Here is a 21836-nt window from a genome sequence, read left to right as displayed (position 1 = left end):
AACAGAATGGGGGCGTAGGATTGGGGCAGCAGATAACAGGATGGGGGCACAGGATGGGGGAAGCACAGAACAGGACATTGGCGGAACATAACAGGATGGGGCAGCACATAACAGGATAGGGGCGCAGGATGGGAACTGCACATAAGATGGGGCAGCACATAACAGGATGGGGAAGCAGGAAAGGGGCAGCACATAACAGGATGGTGGCGTAGGATTGGGGAAGCACATAACTGGATGGGGGTGCAGGATGGAGGAGCACATCATAGGATGGGGGCGCATGGTGGAGGCAGCTCATAACAGGATGGGGGCAGCACATAACAAAATGGGGGTGCAGGATGGGGGGGGGAGCACATAACAGGATGGGGATGCAGGATGGGGGCAGCACATAACAGGGGCGCAGGATGTGGACTGCACATAAGATGGGGGCTGCACATAACAGTATGGGGGTGCAGGATTGATGGCGCAGGATGGGAGCAGCACATAACAGGATGTGGGTGCAGGATGCTCATAACAGTATGGGGGAGCAGGATGTGGGAAGCACATAACAGGACAGGGGCACAGGATGAGGGTAGCACATAACAGAATGGGGTCGTAGGGCGAAGGCAACACATAACAGAATGGGGCACAGAATGGGTGCAGCACATAAAAGGATGGTGGAGCAGGATGGGGCTGCACATAACAGGTTGGAAGAGCACATAACAGGATCGGGGCGCAGGATGGGGGAACCACAGAACCGGATGTGAGCGTAGGATGTGGGAAGCACATAACAGGATGGGGGTGCAGGATGGAGGAGCACATGACAGGATGGGGGCGCAGGGTGGGGGCAGCACATAACATGATGGGGGCGCAGGATGGATTGCCACCTATAGGTAGGAAAAAACTACAAAATCCTTGTCTGATCTGACTTTTTGTCCAAAAGGAAGGAAAGAAGGGATAGATAGATAGCATTACATTACATGTGCTTCCCCCATCCTGCGCCCCCATTTTGTTATGTGCCTCTCCATCCTGTTATGTGCGGCCCCCATCCTGTACCCCCTGTACCCCCGAGCTGCCCCCATTCTGCGCCACAATTCTTTTATATGCTGCCCTCATCCTGTTATTTGCTTCCTTATCCTGTTATGTGCCAGACATATCTTGCGCCCCCATCCTGTTATGTGCTTCCAACATCCGGCGCCCCCATTCTTTTATGTGCTGCCCCATCCTGTTATGTGCTCCTCCATACTGCTCACCCATCTTGTTATGTGCTGCTCCCATTCAACGCCCCCATCCTGTTATGTGCTGACCCCATCCTGTGTCCCAATCCTGTTTTGCGCTTCCCACATCCTGCTCCCCCATATTGTAATGCGCATCCTGCACCCACATCCTGTTATGTGCTGCTCCCATCCTGCGCCCTCAATCATGCGCCCCCATACTGTTATGTGCAGCCCCCATCCTGTTATGTGCAGCCCCCATCCTGCATCTCCATCCTGTTATGTGCTGCCCCCATCTCATGTGCAGCCTCCATCCTGTTATCTGCTTCCCACATCCTGCTCCCCCATACTGTTATGTGCTTCTTCCATCCTGAGCCCGCAACCAACATGTTATGTGCTGCTCCCATCTTGCGCCCTCATCCTGTTATGTGCTGCTCCCATCTTGTGCCCCCATACTGGTGCAGCCCCCATCTTATGTGCAGTCCCCATTCTGCGCCCCCATCCGGTTATGTGCTGCTCCCATCCTGCGCCCCCATCCTGTTATGTGCTTCCCTCGCCCTGCGCCCACATTCTGTTATGTGCTGCCCTCATTCTGCGCCCCCATCCTGTTATGTGCATCCCCATCCTGCATCCCCATCCTGTTATGTGCAGCCCCCATCCTGCACCCTTATCCTTTTATGTGCTGCCCCCATCCCATTCCTCCAGCCTGCTATGTGCTCCCCACATCCTGCTCCCCCTTACTGTTATGTGCTTCCTCCATCCGGCGCCCCCATCCTGTTATGTGCTTCCCCCATCCTGCACCATTATCCTTTTATGTGTTTCCCCATCCTGTGGCCCCATTCTGGTATGTGCTGTTCCCATCCTTTTATGTGCTGCCCCCATCCTGCGCCCCCATCCTATTATGTGCTTCCGCATCCTTTGCCCCATTCTGTTATATGCTGCCCCCATCCTGTTATGTGCAGCCCTCTTTCTGCTCCCCAGTCCTGTTATGTGCTTACCTCATCTTGTGTCCCCATCCTGTTGGGTGCCCCCCCTGCTCACCCATCCTGTTATATTCTGCCCCCATCCTGTTATGTGCAGCCCCATCCTGTGCCCCCATTCTGTTATATGCAGCCACCATCCTGTTATGTGCTCTCCCCATCCTGTTATGTGCTTCCCCATCCTGTTATGTACTTCCTCCATCCTGTGCCCCCATCCTGTTATGTGCTGCCCCCATCCTGCGCACCCATCCTGTTATGTGCTGCCCCTTCCAGCACCCCCATCCTTTTATGTGCTGCCCCCATCCTGTTGTGCTTGCCCCATCCTGCTTCCCAATCCTGTTATGTGCTGCCCCCATTCTGCGCCCCCCATCTTATGTGCTTTCACATCCTTCGTCCCATCCTGTTATGTGCTGCCCTCATTCTGTGCCCCCATCCTGTTATGTGCTTCACCCATCTTGTGCCCCCATCCTGTTATGTGCTTCCCCATCCTATTATGTGCTTCCCCCATCCCATTATGAGCTTTTTCCATCCTGAGCCATTATGCTTATATGTGCTGCCCCTATCCCATGCCCCCATCTTGTTATGTGCTCCTCCATCCTGTGCCCCCATCTTATGTGCTCCCCATATCCTGCTCCCCCTTACTGTTAGGTGCTTCCTCCATCCTACACCCCCATCCTGTTATCCCCCATCCTGCGGACCCATCCTGTTATGTGCTGCCCCATCCTGCGCCCCCATCCTGTTTGGAGCTGCCCCTATCCTGTTTGGAGCAGCCCCCATCCTGTTATGAGCTGCCCTTAAACTTCGCCACTTATCCAGTTATGTGCTGCCCCCATTTTATGTGCAGTCCCCATCCTGTTATTTGCTGCGCCCATCCTGTGCGCCCATCCTGTCATGTGTTACCCCATCCTGCTCCCCCATCCTGTCATGTGTTGCCCCATCTTGTTATGTGCTTCCCACATCCTTCTCCCCCATCATGTAATGTGCTTCCCCCATCCTGCGCCCCATACTGTTATATGTTCCCCTATCCTGCCCCCCCCTCCTGTTATGTGCTGCCCCAATCCTACGCTTCCATCCTGTTCTGTGGATTCCCATCATATGTGTAGTGTCAATCCAGTTATGTGCAGCCCCCATCCTTCTCCCCATCCAGTTATGTGCTGCCTCCATCCTGTTATGTGCCGCCCCATCCTGCTATGTGCTGCCTTATCCTATTATGTGCTGCCCCCATTCTGCTCCCCCATACTGTTATGTGCTGCCCCCATCCTGCTCCCCCATCCTGTTATGTGCAGCCCCCATCCTATTCCCCCATCCAGTTATATGCAGCCCCCATCCTGTTCCCCCATCCTATTATGAGCAGCCTCCATCCTGTTATGTGCTGCCCCCATCCTGTTATGTGCTGCGCCCATCCTGTTATGTGCTGCCCCCATCCTGTTATGTGCTGCCCCCATCCTGTTATGTGCTGCCTTAGCCTATTATGTGCTACCCCATCCTGTTATATGCAGCCCCCATCCTGATCCCCCATCCTATTATGAGCTGCCTCCATCCTGTTATGTGCTGGCCCCCTCCTGTTATGTGCTGCCCCCATCCTGTTATGTGCTGCCCCCATCCTGTTATGTGCTGCCCCCATCCTGTTATGTGCTGCCCCCATCCTGTTATGTGCTGCCCCCATCCTGTTATGTGATGCCTTAGCCTATTATGTGCTACCCCATCCTGTTATGTGCTGCCCCCATTCTGCTCCCCCATCCTGTTATGAACTGCCCCCATTCTGCTCCCCCATCCTGTTATGAACTGCCCCCATCCTGCTCCCCCATCCTGTTATGAACTGCCCCCATCCTGCTATCTACAACCCCCATCCTACTCCCCCATCTTGTTATGTGCTGCCCCCATCCTACGTCCCCATTCTGTTATCTGCTTCCCACATCCATCTCCCCCATTGTGTTGTGTGCTTCCCCCATCCTGCATCCCATCCTGTTATGTGCTGCCCCCGTCCTGCGCACATAACAGGATGGAGGCGTAGGATAGGGAAAGCCCATAACAGGATGGGGGCGTAGAATTGAGGCATCACATAACACGATGGGGGCGCAGTATAGGGGAAGCACATAACAGGATGGTGGAAGCACATAACAGGATGGGGCTGCATATAAGATGGGGGCATCACAAAACAGAATGGGGGCACAGGATGTGGGCAGCACATAACAGAATGGGGGCGCAGAATGGGGGCAGCACATAACAGGATGATGGCAACACATAAACAGGATGGGGAATGAAGGATGGGGGCAGCTCATAACAGGATGGGGGAGTAGAATGGGGACAGCACATAACAGAATGTGAGCGAAGGATGGGGGCACATAACAGGATGGGGGCTGCACATAACATAATGGGGGCTCAGGATGGGGGCTGCACATAGCAAAATGGGGGCAGCAAATAACAGGATGGGGACTGCACTTAAGATAGGGGCACAGGATGGGGGCTTCACATAACATGATGGGGGCGCAGAATGGGGGCAGCACATAAGATGGGTGCGCAGGATGGGGGCAGCACATAACAGGATGGGGGCAGCACATAACAGGATGGGGGCAGCACATAACAGGATGGGGGCTGCACATAACAGGATGGGGGCACAGGATGGGGAAGCATATAACAGAATGGGGGCGCCGGATGGTGGCATCACATAACATGATGGAGGAGAAGGATGGGGGAAGCACATAACAGGATGGAGGAGCAGGATTGGGCAGCACATAACAGGATGGAGGAGCAGGATTGGGCAGCACATAATAGGATTGGGGCAGCACATAACAGTATTGGGCCACAGGATGGGGGCACACATAACAGGATGGGGGCTGCACATAACTTGATCGGTGCTATATGACCATATAGCATTAAAAATAATCGCCACCTGGGTGTAGAATGGGTTCAATAGCTCGTATACTTTAATGTGGAGTTGAAGTTTACAATGATTACTTGCTTGATCAAGTATGAAAAAATACACAAAATAATAATTCATAAGTATCTATCTAGCAAACCTCTGCTTGTGTGACCACGTTTACTCTGCCGATATAATTTTTTAAGGCTATGTGCCCACGATGCAGAAATGCTCAGGATTTTTCCTGAGCGTTTCTGCATCTCCCTGGCAGAAAAAACGCATGCGGATTGTACATGCGGATTGTACATGCGGATTGTACATGCGTTGTTCCTGCCAGGTACATGCGGATGTGAAGCGTTCTTCACTTGCATTTCCACATGCGGGTTTGTCAAGCGCTTTTCAAGCGATTTTAGCATCACTTGGAAAGTGCTTGTCAACTCGGTCACACTATATAAATCCATGCAAACGGCATAGATTTATACACTGTGACCGAAAGAATGGTAAAAAATAAAAAATAAATCTATACTTACCTTCCGATGGCTCCCGCTGTCTTGCTTCACCGTCCCGGCTGCCGGCAGATCGCGTTACACTGAAGGACCTGCCGACGTCAGCGTCGCGTGACCCGTCACATGACTATGACGTCAGCGCAGGTCCTTCAGTCCATCGCGAACTGCCGGCATGAGAGGAGGAGAGCATCGGGCGCTGCCAGAAGGTAAATATATATTTATTTTTTATTTTATTTTATTTATTTATTTATTTATTTATTTTTACAGTTTTCTATGGTACCCGGGTCCGGAGGAGAGTCTCCTCTTCTCTAGACCTGGGTACCATCCGCACATTAGAGTGCATGGAAAGCGCATCTACATATACAGTGATGCGTGATCCATGCGGTCTAATGCAAGTCAATGGCGGCGAAAACGCAGCACCTCTGCAAAATAATTGGTAGAGCTGCGTTTTTTTCCGCAATGATGATCCGCAGCGGAAATTTCCGCAGCATGTGCACAGCACATGCGGATTATCATTGGGGAACATGGCAGGCCTTCTACCAAGCGTTTTTTAAGCGTTTCTGCAGCGTTTTTGCCGCTGCGGAAACGCTTAAAAAACGCATCGTGGGCACACAGCCTCAGAGTGTAGAAAAGCACAGTGTACATTGTTTTACTGCACCTCTAACAACGTATATCCCCTTTAAAAATCGTAATTTATAAGCATAATATGTACTCTGTCTGATCCCTACAAACGCTCATCTGAACTGGTCAAAGTGCTGTCAGTTTTTATCACGAGCAGCACTTAGACAGACAATACGCTTGTGTGAATATAGCCTATGAAGCATCTGGAAATACAGTGCATTGTGAAAGTATTTGGCCCCCTTGAACTTTTTTCCCTTTTGCCACATTTCTGGCTTCAAGCATAAAATTCTAATTTTTTGGGGAGGAATCAACAACAAGTGGGGACACAATCGTGAAGTGGAACGAAATTTATTGGCCATTTTAAACTTTTTTAACAAATTAAAAACTGAAAAGTGGGGCGTGCCATATTATTCGGCCCCTTTACTTTCAGTGCAGAAGTTCAGTGAGGATCTCTGAATGATCCAATGTTGTCCTAAATGACTGGTAATGATAAATAGAATCCACCTGTGTGTAATCAAGTCTCCGTATAAATGCACCTGCTCTGTGATAGTCTCAGGGTTCTGTTTCAAGTGCAGAGAGCATCATGAAGACCAAGGAACACACCAGGCAGGTCCGAGATATTGTTGTGGCGAAGTTTAAAGCCAGATTTGGATGCAAAAAGATTTCCCAAGTTTAAAACATCTCAAGGAGCACTGTGCAAGCGATCATATTGAAAGGGAAGGAGTATCAGACCACTGCAAATCTATCAAGACCCGGCCGTCCCTCTAAACTTTCATCTCGAACAAGGAGAAGACTGATCAGAGATGCAGCCAAAAGGCCCATGATCACTCTGGATGAACTGCAGAGATCTACAGCTGAGGTGGGAGAGTCTGTCCATAGGACAACAATCAGACGTACACTGCACAAATCTGGCCTTTATGGAAGAGTGGCAAGAAGAAAGCCATTTCTCAAAGATATCCTAAAAAGTCTCGTTTGAAGTTTGCCACAAGCCACCTGGGAGACACACCAAACATGTGGAATAAGGTTCTCTGGTCAGATGAAACCAAAATCAAACTTTTTGGCTGCAAAATGATCTGTTTGTCGTAAAAGCAACACAGCTTATCACCGTCAAAACACCATCCCCACTGTCAAACATGGTGGTGGTAGCATGATGGTTTGGGCCTGCTTTTCTTCAGCAAGGACAGGGAAGATGGTTAAAATTGATGGGAAGATGGACAGAGCCAAATACAGGACCATTCTGGAAGAAAACCTGTTGGAATCTGCAAAAGACCTGAGACTGGGACGGAGATTTATCTTCCAACAAGACAATGTTCCCAAACATAAAGCAAAATCTACAATGGAATGGTTCAAAAATAAACGTATCCAGGTGTTAGAATGGCCAAGTCAAAGTCCAGACCTGAATCCAATCGAGAATCTGTGGAAAGAGCTGAAAACTGCTGTTCACAAACGCCCTCCATCCAACCTCAATGAGTTCGAGCTGTTTTGCAAGGAAGAATGGGCAAGAATTTCAGCCCCTCAATGTGCAAAACTGATAGAGACATACCCCAAGCGACTTGCAGCTGTAATCGCAGCAAAAGGTTGCTCTACAAAGTATTAACTCAAGGGGGCTGAATAAATTGCACACCCCACTTTTCAGTTTTTCATTTATTAAAAAAGTTTAAAATATCCAATAAATTTCATTCCACTTCACGATTGTGTCCCACTTGTTGATTCTTCCCAAAAAAATTAGAATTTTATATCTTTATGTTTGAAGCCAGAAATGTAGCAAAAGGTAGAAAAGTTCAAGGGGGCCAAATACTTTCACAATGCACTGTAAATATGTTAAGGATGGGCCCCTATACATGGGCCACTGCTGTGTCCTTGCCCCCCAGGCTAAAATTTGCCAGCCAGCCCCTGAATGCAGCGTACTAAAGGTTGTAACCTTGTGTCTAGCCACTGTCCTAGACGTTCTCCCAAAGAACCTATGCCATTTATGATGGGATGCATCTGAGGGGGAAAGTGTTTTCATGGGTTTTGGGAAGGGCATGTAGTATTGGAATTCATTTGTAATGAGGTAATCCATTTGTATTTTTATAGAAAATCCCTAATTAGAAACCCTCACACCACTTATCCCCAATCATGCCTATGACTAGGCACAACATAGTGTTGCCACAATGTTGCTATGCCTATTTTTAATCAGCAAATAAAGAATCTTGATTTTATGGATAGAAGCTGAACTTGCCTTGTTCACAAGCAGTACCCGATATTCTACTCCAAGGATGTGCTGAAAACTTTTTTTCATCGTTACTTCCGCAAAGAGATGATTACCTGGACCGGTCCCCTTCAAGCTGTCAGGGTCTAAAGACACAAAATAATTCAGATTTAGAAATTTGTACATTCTATTCCAATTGTGATGCAGGGCCAGCGTTCGGGGCAGGCAATCTAGGCATTTGTCTAGGACCCCTACTCCCTCAGGGCCCCCCAGCCAGTGGCGTTCCGCTAATAGCCAGGAGGGCCCAGTGCTGGCTCCAGCCCCCACCCAACTGCGCATTCAATTGTATCGGCAGTATATATATAAATTTTTTTAAATCAGTGAGTACGTGGTGGCCATAATGCTTTATGTAGCACTGGCGTCTCTGCCTCCTGCTAGGCAGAGACGCCGTCCCTCTCACCTTCCTGTTCAGCGCGCGGCGTCCTCCAGCGCTCCTTTCCTCGCTGCTGCCGGCGCGCGCTCCTCCCCGGGTACTGTGCTTAGGGCGCGCGCGGTCCCACTCTCTTAAAGGGACCGCGCGCGCCGTCCTAAGGAGTCCCCGGCCAATAGCCGGAGGACTTCCCATATATAAGGCACCTCCTCCAAAATGGAGGTGCCCGAGCAAAGTTGTTGCAAAGCATACTCACCTCTGCTTCAGCCCTCAGGTCCCGTTGCCAGCCTGACTACCAGTCCTGTTTGCCTGCTTGTATTCTCTTCAGCCCGACAGTCTGCCTTCTGCATCCACCAGTCGGTCTATGGGCGAGTCCACCTCCGGACCAGGAAGCACCTGCCAATTACCTGTCTGCTACCTGCCGTACCTGCTAGCCCGCTCAACTGGGAGCGCTCACCAGCTACCCGCCTGCTAGCCTACCTGGAGGCTCCGCCGTCATTTGCCGTGACCACCTGCCTGCCAGCCAAGAGACTCTTACCCGCTCAGCCGTCACTTGCCGTGACCGCCTGCCTGCCAGCCAAGAGACTATTACCCGCTCAGCCGTCACTTGCCGTGACCACCTGCCTACCAGCCAAGAGACTATTACCCGCTCAGCCGTCACTTGCCGTGACCGCCTGCCTGCCAGCCAAGAGACTATTACCCGCTCAGCCGTCACCTGCCGTGACCGCCTGCTTGCAGGCCAAGAAACTATTACCCGCTCAGCCGTCACTTGCCGTGACCGCCTGCCTGCCAGCCAAGAGACTCTTACCTGCTCTTCCATCACTTCCCGTGACCACCCACCTACTCACCCAGAGACTGCTACCTACCAGCTGTGTCCATCCGCTACTCCGGTCAGTCCCAGCTACCTGACCCGTGGGAGCCACCTGCTCGATTACAAGGTCGTCCCCAGTATAACATCTGCCCCTCGGGGTCCCGCCTTGTTCCTGGGCACAGAGGTTCCACCACCCGGCCCCGTTACACTTTATACTCTATGTGGGCTGCATTATATTATATGTACTCTATGGAGGGCTGCATTATACTATATGTACTATATAGGGGCTGCATTACACTCTATCGAGGACTATGGGGAGTGCATTATCCTATATGTACTAGAAGGGGAGTGCATTACACTCTACAGAGGATTATGGGGTGTGAATTATACTATATGGAGGACTATGGGGTGTACATCATACTGTAAGGAGGACTATGCGTTGTGCATTATACTATATGGAGGACTATGGGGATTGTATCATACTATATACAGGACTTAGTGGTGTGCATTATATAATATGGAGGACTATGGGGAGTGTATTATACTATATACAGGACAGTGGGGTGTGCATTATACTGTATGAAGGACTATGGGGTGTGCATTATACTATATGGAGGACTATGGGGTGTGCATTACACTATATGGAGGACTATGACATCCTTGATCTACCTAAACTTTCTAAGATGATCACTTATATTTTTGTTCTGATGGCCTCATAGGAAGCCACCATTTGTGGCATAATAAGAAGGTATTGTTTCACAGCTTCAGCGGTGTCATCAGGGGATGGGACATTGGCTCATGGTGGCTTCTTATGAGGCCATCAGAACAAACATATGAGTGATTATATTAGAAAGTTTAGGTAGATCAGGGATGTTTTTTAATACCCAGTGTGCACTTTAATTGAATATTTATGCTATGCGGTGTGCATTATACTATATGCAGGACAATGGGGAGTACATTATACTATATGGAGGACTATGGGGTGTGAATTATACTGTATGGAGGACTATTGGGGTGTATTATACTATATGGGCAGAGACACACTGCCGTATAACTCATGTGATGATCTCGACGAACTGAACGGACTGGCCGGCACCTCTCCTGACCGGAGCATTACAACACGATGGATACGATGGATTTCTATACAGCTGTCATGCTCAGGTCAGGAGAGCAGACAGCCAGTACGTGGTTAACGATCCTCAGACGAGAAATACGGCAGTGTGTCTCTGTCCTAATGAGGACTATTAGGAGTGCATTATACTATATAGAGGTATATGGAGAGTGTATTATGCTGTATAGAGGACTATGGGAGTGTATTATACTATATAGAGGACTATGAGGAGTGTATTACACTATAAGGAGGACAATGAGGAGTGTATTATACTATATGGAGGACTATGTTGAGTGTATTATATAAAAAATAAAGATTATTATTATCTCCTAGTGATTATTCTGTGCCTATCATTCTTCCTCAGCCGGTGGAAAGAGGTCGCGAAACGAGCATCAAATGACTTCAACATTGTCGATTAACGCTGGTTTAACGGCCTGAACTCAGTGCATACAACCATAATGTTTCTATGTGATGGTGCAATATGTTAGCATTTAGGGCCCCACTTTAAACTTTTGCCAAGGAACCCACTTTGACTAAAACTGGCCCTGTTGTAATGTCATAGAATGTTGATGACGTCACATACACTGTGATGTCATAACACTGTCACTGCTTTTTTATGGATCCAGTTTACAACATTAACAAAAAATTTAATAAGACAAAACCCCTACATCATTTTATAAATATAAGATCGACATTTAAAGGGACCTTTTTATTTTATCTATATTACCTAATGCTCTATGTACGAAAAGAAAACACAGGACTCCATACTGCCATTCCTGACCACAGTAAATTACAGATCCAATGTCACCCCCCTAATTTAACAGGAACAAAAAAGCTGACAACAGAGAATGATAGCATTTGCAACTGGAGTTCTGTTCCAAAACGCTGTATGTTCACGTAAATGGCAAAACTGCTAAAAAGGGAGTCACAAAAAGATGTCCCAACTTTGACCATTCTCTATCTACATAGCCTACTAGAGCATAAAGATGGCATAAAGGGCGAGCTCCACTGAAGACTTCCATAGTGGGGAGCCAGTGCAAAGAGCTGGAAGACTCTCAACAAACATGTATCATTACATTGCGATACTCCTACTATAGGGGGCATGTAAAACACTGTGTCCTGTAGGCAGGGCTGCCACCAGGAATTTTGGGGCCCCATACTGGCAAAATTTTCGGGCCCCCTTGAGACTCTGCCCAAGCACCAACCTAGCTCCGCCTCCACCCCTTGAACCTTCCACAGTTCCACCGCCCACTCTTAGAAAAACTCTACTTTCTGCACCCCGTCCTCATCAATCACACATTAACAGTTCCCATCAAACACCAGATCACATACATAGCCAGCAGCTTTTGTTTTGGCCAAAAGATTTTCTAAGCCGCCACCAGGACAATGTAAATCACTGCTGAATGAGAAAAACCAGAAACCCCTCAGCAGCCTCCCCTCACCAGAAACCCCTCAGCAGATTCGCATCTGCAGCCTCCCTTCCCCAGTAACCCCTCAGCAGCCTCCCAACCCCTCACCAGAAACCCCTCAGCAGCCTCTCCTCCCCTCACCAGAAACCCATCAGCAGCCTCCCTTCCCCAGTAACCCCTCAGCAGCCTCCCATCCCCTCACCAGAAACCCCTCAGCAGCCTCTCCTCCCCTCACCAGAAACCCCTCAGCAGCCTCTCCTCCCCTCACCAGAAACCCGTCAGCAGCCTCCCTTCCCCAGAAACCCCTCGGCACCCTCCCATCCCCTCACCAGAAACCCCTCAGCAGCCTCCCATCCCCTCACCAGAAACCCCTCAGCAGCCTCTCCTCCCCTCACCAGAAACCCGTCAGCAGCCTCCCTTCCCCAGAAACCCCTCGGCACCCTCCCATCCCCTCACCAGAAACCCCTCAGCAGCCTCCCTTCCCCAGTAACCCCTCAGCAGCCTCCCATCCCCTCACCAGAAACCCCTCAGTAGCCTCTCCTCCCCTCACCAGAAACCGGTCAGCAGCCTCCCTTCCCCAGAAACCCCTCGGCACCCTCCCATCCCCTCACCAGAAACCCCTCAGCAGCCTCCCATCCCCTCACCAGAAACCCCTCAGCAGCCTCTCCTCCCCTCACCAGAAACCCGTCAGCAGCCTCCCTTCCCCAGAAACCCCTCGGCACCCTCCCATCCCCTCACCAGAAACCCCTCAGCAGCCTCCCTTCCCCAGAAACCCCTCGGCACCCTCCCATCCCCTCACCAGTAACCCCTCAGCAGCCTCCCATCCCCTCACCAGAAACCCCTCAGCAGCCTCCCATCCCCTCACCAGAAACCCTTCAACAGCCTCCCCTCAGCAGCCTCCCTTCCCCAGAAACCCCTCAGCACTCTCCCATCCCCACACCAGAAACCCCTCAGCAGCCTCCCCTCACCAGAAACCCCTCAGCAGCCTCTCCTCCCCTCACCAGAAGCTTCCCCAGCAATATAGCAGCTAATTGCTAGGGGTTTTACCTGCCATACCCATTAATATGAACTGATCGTCAGCGACTCCTCATTTAGGGAAGGGTTTGCCATAAAACTGTCTTATTGCAGAGTGTTCCTGGCAATCCATGATAAATCCGGTGAATATGCCATAAGTATACCAAAGCTTAAAAGTAAAGAGCTACCTACCTGGACTCGTCCCCTTCCAGCTGTCAGGTACTAGTGACACATAATGGCTCCGGTGCAGAACTTTATACATTCTACTCCAATTGTGATGTCATGCAATGTCTATGATGTCATATGCATTGTGAGGTCATCATAGCTGCCACGGTTATTTCAAATTTACAACCACAACAAAAAGTTGATTTACTTGTTTAAAAAAACAAAAAACATGGCGGGTAATTGTAGCCTGTGATTATTATACATACGGTCATTAATGTTTGGGAGTATTAGTCATGTCCATCGCTGCCTCCTGTACTGCGCTTTATATGCTGTTTATTATAATAATGGACAATTCACAAGCCCGCATGTAGAATATATAGTTAATAGCCTCTGCTGAATGACTATTAGAGCAATAAGATACACCAGGGGCGGACACAGACTGCAGAGGGCCCCTGTGCAAGAAATATTTCTTGGCTCCTCACCTTCATAATGCAATAATGTTATGTGAACATCTAGATTGTTATATTTATTACTAGTTTAGAACACAATTATAAAATCTAAACAATAAATGTAAGTTCGATATTTAAGAACTGAATATGACACAAAGCAGTCATGCCATTGATACGTCATATTTGGATGTGCTTATCGTGGCCTATCACTTATCAAGTGGTCCAGACTCTCACTACTTTACATATTGGAGGAAATAATACTGTAGTTAGGAGAAATGGATTTTTTTTGTTCAAAACTCTAGAGATTATCCGGAACTGTTTCTGTTTTTTACTATGGGCCTATGAGCTAAAAGGCAGATTGTTGCTAACTTCCTGCCTGTCCTACCCAGTGCTGGCATAGAGGGGTCCCAGACGGCTTCGGCATGGGATTCTGCTGCTTCACACAAACAGAGCATATTTTTTTTCCAGGCTGCTCTGTTGATGGGAGATCACTGCCAACGTCATGATGATTGACAGGGGGCTTCTCCCCGCAGAAGCCGCTGAATCGCTGGCAGGAGTCGTCTGTGATCGCTCTGACAGCAGAGATCGGCATTAAAATGAATATAGTTCTTTAAAGAGTAACAGTCATTTTATTTAGTATTATAACAATTTTTATGTCAAATATACAATAGGCACTGCAAATAGCTTGTGATTGGTGGGCGTTAGGGTTCTGAGACCCCAACCAATTGCTCTAAACACTGCTCTGAAGTACGCTGTTCTTGTAAGTAGCACACGCATAGAGCAGTGTATGGGGTGAATAGTAATCCTATGGGTCCACAAACTCTGTGTACATGCTGCTTACAACAGCAGCGCAAATCACATACAAGCGATCACGCGACCGCTCACTGGCACTGGGAATCAGGACTGCAATTTACTTTAAAGGGAATCTGTCACCCCCCCGGGCGATGTCAGACCTCTAATATGGGCATACAGGTGATAGAAATGTAAATCTATACATACCTATATGTCCCATATTAGCGGTCTGATTGCAGAGAAATCCATTTTCATATGCTTGGCAACCGGGGGACGCCAATAAATGCCGGCCTATATGCTTTCCATATTCCTCCCCTCCCCTGCACGTCACAGGGCCCTGTGACGTGCAGTCTAGGACTGCACATTCCGCACATGCGCAATGCGCCTATAACATAAGGCGCTTTTTTTTTTTGGACGCCAAGAAACCCCCGCCTATCTGCTTAATTTCCATATTCCTCCCCTCCCCTTTCTCGTTCACATTCCACGCATGCGCCTATATTGTTAGGAGCATTTTTTTTCTCCCTGCCCTATGCTACACTGCTGTGCTCAAATGCGCAGGCACCAGGGAGTCACTTCCGTTCCAGTGACCTCTGGCGTGCACAACAATGAGGTTTGCTCCCCACTTCTTCCCGGATAGTTGCTAACTATCAGGATGCCGGGAGGAAGTGGGGACCAAATCTTATTGTGTGCGCTTGTGTGCGGTCACGATCGCCATATGACCTAATAATACGTCATTGGTCCAATCGGCCCAGGTCACCATGACGTACTATTAGGTCACACGTCAGAAAGGGGTTAAAACAATACTATTCCAGAACTTCCACAGGAGAGGCTGTATGTCTTACCATACTGTCAGTCTGGGCCACAGTTGTTTTCTGCTGAAGCTTCCCGCTCCAAGCTGTGACTCCAGGGCACAGAAGACACTTGAATATCATCCCCCGTCAGCCAGTCACAGATGTGCTTATAAAGCAAAATCTGTGATTGGCTGACAGGTAATGAGGCACAAATGTCAGTGTGCAGTGCCTATAACTTTATAATGGTGTATGAAGGGGTGCTCTGGAGGCCCCTCTTATAGTGATCAGGACATGGTTAATGTCCTGCTTCAGTAATCCCCTCTCCCTCCAAGCACCTCCCCGCTCTTCTCATACCCTCAGATCAGCAGCAGGGCACAGACAGGCAGGCCCGGATTGGTAATCTGCCCATCTGGGCACTTTCCCGGCGGGCCAAGGTGTGGCAGTCCTTGGGGGGCCACCAACCCATTTTTATGGCTGCCGACCCCTTTAATTTTTCGGGTGCCTGCCCTGGTAGCTCGGCATCACCGGGAGGAGGGCGCGAGCATACAGCGTTCATCATTTGAACGCTGCGACGCACACAGGTGGCTGTGAGCAGACAGTGTGGCTCGCATCCTCTGCTCTCCTGCCCGCGGTCCTAACAACGCTGCATCCACGGCCCTGCCAGAGCAGCAGGGAGCAAGGTTTTTTTTTTTTTTTTATAATCAAACAGTACTATATGTGGGCCCATCATACCATATGGGGGCCATCATACTATAGGGACCATTATATGTGGGGCTCATCATACCATATGGGCCATTATATGTGGGGGCCCATTATATGTGAAGCCATCATACTATAGAGACCATTATATGCGGGGCTCATCTGTCACGCAAGGTGTGGGAAAGACTTAGTGCAACACAGAGTGAAGAGGGAAAGTGAGCCCAGATACTAGGGAAATGGGGGAGTGAAGACCTCCTAGTCGGGTCTAGTGTCAACCTGTCTCAACTACCGTCCCTATATTGGCTCTTCACCAATCGCCGCATGCGTGCCTCTCCCTGACTTTCCCTGGCATATGGCTAAGGCTAGGGAAGGAAGGAGATGAGCACTAGATGATCTCCACTAAACTCTATAGACAACAAGGGTAGACAAACGGGGGAATTGTTCAGCCTTAGACGACTCCAAACAAATGCGCACACGGCCTCAAGCTCCAGAGAGGACAAAGTACTGCTCTTGCTAAAGCCTCACAAGTAGTAATGAATATCGCCAGCACCTCCCTCTCAGAAACACCAGGTAGTTATACACCCAGGCCAGGGAGCAAATTAGCCAGAGGGAGGTAGTCGCTGAATCCTAGAGACAGCCAGCCTCTAAGAAGATGTCTGTAATGCCAAATGTAGAGATCTCCTGCAACCAACTGCAGGGCGACTGTCTGTCATGGTCATCAACCCTTACTGGGGGTGGTGGTAGAGGCGAGGGCTCAAGAGGTTCCTCATATTTTTTAAGTAAGGACCTATGGAACACATTGTGGACTTTAAGGGCCTGAGGAAGTTCAAGACGAAACTCTGCTGGGTTGATGACGGCGGTTATTTTATAGGGACCAATAAACCTAGGTCCCAGCTTCCAAGAAGGAACTTTCAATCTTATATTCCTGGTACACAACCACACAAAGTCATTCACATTCAGGTCCGGACCTGGCAAGCGTTTTCCGTCAGCCATACATTTATACCTGTCTCCCATGATCTTTAAATTACTCAGCACACCCTGCCATACCGAGGAGAGCGATGAAGCAAACCGTTCCTCCTCAGGAACTCCTGAAGTTCCTCACCCACTAAAAGTACCAAACTGTGGGTGATAACCGTATGCACCGAAGAACGGTGACCTGCCAGTGGATTCTTGACAATGATTATTAATGGCAAATTCTGCCAGCAGTAGGGAGGATGCCCAATCCTCCTCATTTTCAGAAACGAAACAACTGGGGTAGGTCTCCAAATTCTGATTGATAAGCTCAGTCTGTCCATTCGACTGAGGGTAGAAGGCAGAGGAAAAGGACAGCTGCACCCCCAGTCGAGAACAGAATGCCTTCCAGAACTAGGAAACAAACTGGGTCCCCCGATCTGACACGAGGGAACCCTGTGATGCTTCACTATCTCATTTATGAACACCTGAGCAAATGTCTTGGCATTTGGAAACGCAGTCAATGCAACAAAATTAACCATTTCACTGAACCTATCTTCTACCACCAAAACCACCGTTTTGCCTGCAGAAACCGGTTGGTCAGTAATAAAATCCATGGACAAGTGTGTCTGACTCGCCCCCTGGGCCGTGGGGCGCTCGGATCCGGGCAATAGGGAAACGATGGGAGTAGTAGTGGCAACCCGGTTCCGTGGCTCAGGGTGGTCAGGCCAGTGGTAGTCCGTTATGTGCTAATGATTATGTCCAACTACGCCACCCGTGGATTTGCGGTCATTAAGAACCGCCGCTGCGAGGCAGACCGCTGGGGCTGATGATGTATGCAGCTGGGATGGTGTGACTCCCCACGGGAAGAGTGCGGCCCCAGGGCAGTGTAATGGATGTTGGGAGTGATGGTAGTGAGAGTCCCAGTGCTGACAGTGCTGGAGGAGCAAGGAGCACACAGACAACAGGTTGCAGTCCAGGGTCTTTACTAGAACAGGTAAATTGACCCACAAACAGTCCCGGCTAGGAGGGGACCTGGATGTCTGAGAGCAACGGGGAAATTGGCCCTGGTCAGGGTGAGGGTGTAGGCCTACCGTGCTTTCTGTGCTCCTTCTGGCTATCTCCTCGTTATAGGGTAACAGCCCACGTTTCCGAGCTCTCCGTGTATTCTCGCCTGTATGGCCTGCGACGTGGGTTCCTTTCTGCTCCCAGCCTTGTACGGCTTTGCTGGTCCCTTCTGTTGTGGCAGGGCCTCCAGGCTTCTTAGGCCAAGGAATATACAGTCCCCTGCGAACTGGTTATCTGCTGGGGGATGTGGAATCCTCCCAGCCTCAGACACCAAAGTCTGGTAGATTAAGTCCGTTATCTGCCAAGACAGGCTCTCTTCGCCTCTTGTCTCTGGCTTGTGGCTTTCCTCCTGCCACACTTCCTCTTAGGTGCAATACAACTGTCTGTCCCTGCTCTGCTCTGGGACAAGTCTCAGTCCTGAGACAGGCCTTCAAGTTCTCCCTAACCCTGCCCCCAGCACCAGCTTTTATAGGGGCAGCCTGCTCCCCCTACTGGCCTGAGACAGGAGGTACTGTATGCTAATGTTCCCCTGACTAGAGAACCTCCCCCTTGCTCTCAGACACAGCTTTAATATATTTTGTGGCATCCAGGCCAGGGTGACACATTCCCCCATAGTGAAATTTAGTACTCCGGGACTAAACAGCAAACAAAGACAATATGCATAACAATAAAACATTATCAGGAAAGTGACGCACAGATTGAGTTCTTAAGGTCACAGTGTGGTCTGTGACCGGGTGTCCATATCACCAATACAACGGGGAGCCTTAACCAGGTGGGGGTCTGTCCTACTCCAAGTCCTTTACAGTCTTAGTTCATTCCTTGGCTAGGCTCCGAAAGCAGTCCATACAAGGTCCCGGTTATGAAAAGTCCATAACCTTTGAGTCCTTACGGTAGCTGCAAGAAACTGAAACACAGAATTACCAAACATGCATGTAACTTGGCAAACATTTCAACATTTGGCAACAGGGTTATTTACGATTTTAGTACACTCTATATTTTCCAGCGAGGGGGTATCTGCCCTTTTGTGCTCCTGGTTGATCTCCACTGTCTGGTGGTGGACTGACTTGGCTTTCCCCACTAGCGTTAGGGGTGCAGCTCTTTCGACGGGGCTTGGTTCAGGGCCTGTGCATCCGCCCCCACGGAGTCCATAGAGGAGGGCGCCGCCTCCTGGTGGTAGGTGAGAGCAGGGCGCCGGGGGTTTATAGCGCCACTTGTTGCGGATTCACGGAGCACCCTTATGGCCCTGTCCTTGAATTGGGCAAAGGTCAGATCAGGGTTCTGAAAGAACATGAGGCGCAGCTGGGTCCTGTGGGCGCTAGACAGCAGACCTTCTATAAACTGTTCTGTTAGTAGCTTATCCGTTTCCTGCACGCTGCCAGGGTCAGCTTGTTGGATGGCCCTCAAGGCTTCCTGCAAATTTAGGGCATAGTCTCTGATGCTGTCCTGTGCTCGCTGCTTACATCCATAGAACCTCATTTTAATTTCAGCGGAGGTACGTGTGTCAAAGGTACCCCGCAGCCGGGCCAGAATACCCTTCACGGTCCTTTTCTCCTCAGTAGGCCATGATTTTACCTCCCTTTGGGCTGCACCAGTTAACTGCCCTGTTAATATGCTGACCTTCTGTTCCTCTGTCAGGGGGTAGACTTGGAACAAACTGTACAGCCTTTCCTTAAAGTCAGTTAGGGCATGGGGCTCCCCTCAGTACTTGGGCAGCCAGGCTGCTCCAGGGATGTAGGGCAGGGAAAATGACATCACCGCTGCTGCAGCTGCGTTGGTGTTAGTGGGCGCCTCTGTGTCCGACATCTTCCTCCCCCCTAGTTAAGCGTGGCCTACCTTCCGACGATCCTCTTCTGTAGGCCGCGGCTCCGCTGCTGCTGCTCTGGACGAGGACCTTGCGTCGCGTCCTGATGACGTCAGCGTCGCTCTCTCTCCCTTCCAGGACCTTGCACAGCGTCGGTGCGTGGGGCGGAGCTTCAGGTCTCGCGCGCTTTCGGCGTCCACGCCCCTCTTCTTCCCGCGCGACCTCCTGAAGATGGCGTCCGACGGCGGGAAAACGGCTGAAGATGGTGGGAACCGATGGAAGATGGCGGGAGACGGCTGGAAATGGCGGGAAACGGCTCCGGATGGCGGGAAACCTCTTTTCAGGTAAGTGCAAAGTCTTTTTCAGGCACGCAATACCCGTTTGTGGCGAGTTGGTTGCAATCCTGCCAACTACGCCAAAGCTGACTCGCCCCCTGGGCCATGGGGCACTCGGATCCGGGCAATAGGGAAACGATGGGAGTAGTAGTGGCAACCCGGTTCCGTGGCTCAGGGTGGTCAGGCCAGTGGTAGTCCGTTATGTGCTAATGATTATGTCCGACTACGCCACCCGTGGATTTGCGGTCATTAAGAACCGCCGCTGCGAGGCAGACCGCTGGGGCTGATGATGTATGCAGCTGGGATGGTGTGACTCCCCACGGGAAGAGTGCGGCCCCAGGGCAGTGTAATGGATGTTGGGAGTGATGGTAGTGAGAGTCCCAGTGCTGACAGTGCTGGAGGAGCAAGGAGCACACAGACAACAGGTTGCAGTCCAGGGTCTTTACTAGAACAGGTAAATTGACCCACAAACAGTCCCGGCTAGGAGGGGACCTGGATGTCTGAGAGCAACGGGGAAATTGGCCCTGGTCAGGGTGAGGGTGTAGGCCTACCGTGCTTTCTGTGCTCCTTCTGGCTATCTCCTCGTTATAGGGTAACAGCCCACGTTTCCGAGCTCTCCGTGTATTCTCGCCTGTATGGCCTGCGACGTGGGTTCCTTTCTGCTCCCAGCCTTGTACGGCTTTGCTGGTCCCTTCTGTTGTGGCAGGGCCTCCAGGCTTCTTAGGCCAAGGAATATACAGTCCCCTGCGAACTGGTTATCTGCTGGGGGATGTGGAATCCTCCCAGCCTCAGACACCAAAGTCTGGTAGATTAAGTCCGTTATCTGCCAAGACAGGCTCTCTTCGCCTCTTGTCTCTGGCTTGTGGCTCTCCTCCTGCCACACTTCCTCTTAGGTGCAATACAACTGTCTGTCCCTGCTCTGCTCTGGGACAAGTCTCAGTCCTGAGACAGGCCTTCAAGTTCTCCCTAACCCTGCCCCCAGCAGCAGCTTCTATAGGGGCAGCCTACTCCCCCTACTGGCCTGAGACAGGAGGTACTATATGCTAATGTTCCCCTGACTAGAGAACCTCCCCCTTGCTCTCAGACACAGCTTTAATATATTTTGTGGCATCCAGGCCAGGGTGACACATGTCCATGGCCTATTAGGAATAAGTAATGGAAGAAAAGTACTAGACGGACGGGTATGCAAAACCTTAGAACGGGCGCAAATACTACAAGCAGCTATGTGTTCAATTATGTCCCGATGCAACCCTGGCCACCAAAAATGATGAGAGAGGAGGCCCGCGGTTGCCTTACCATCTGGATGCCCAGCAAGCACAGAGTTATAATGTTCCTTAATTACTTTGCGGAGCAGATTAGATGGTACAAATAACTTTCCTGAAGGGCAGGAGGCAGGGGCGTCCCCCTGAGCCTCCAACACCTCACCCTCCAGTTCAAGATAAAGTGGCGAAATGACTACCCCTTTCTGTAATATCGGGGCAGGGTTCTCATGGTCACCACCACCAGGGAATCTCCGGGACAAAGCATCAGCCTTGACGTTTTTGACCCATGGACGAAAAGTGACAACAAAATTGAACCTAGTAAAAAAACAGTGACCATCCGGCTTGTCTAAGGTTGAGACGTTTAGCTAACTGGAGATATAACAGGTTCTTATGGTCAGTA

Source organism: Phyllobates terribilis, unplaced genomic scaffold (assembly GCF_046119375.1).
Source record: "Phyllobates terribilis strain yellow unplaced genomic scaffold, ASM4611937v1 Scaffold_3__8_contigs__length_932513732, whole genome shotgun sequence".
Taxonomy (NCBI): domain Eukaryota; kingdom Metazoa; phylum Chordata; class Amphibia; order Anura; family Dendrobatidae; genus Phyllobates; species Phyllobates terribilis.
This window is presented reverse-complemented; position numbering follows the sequence as displayed.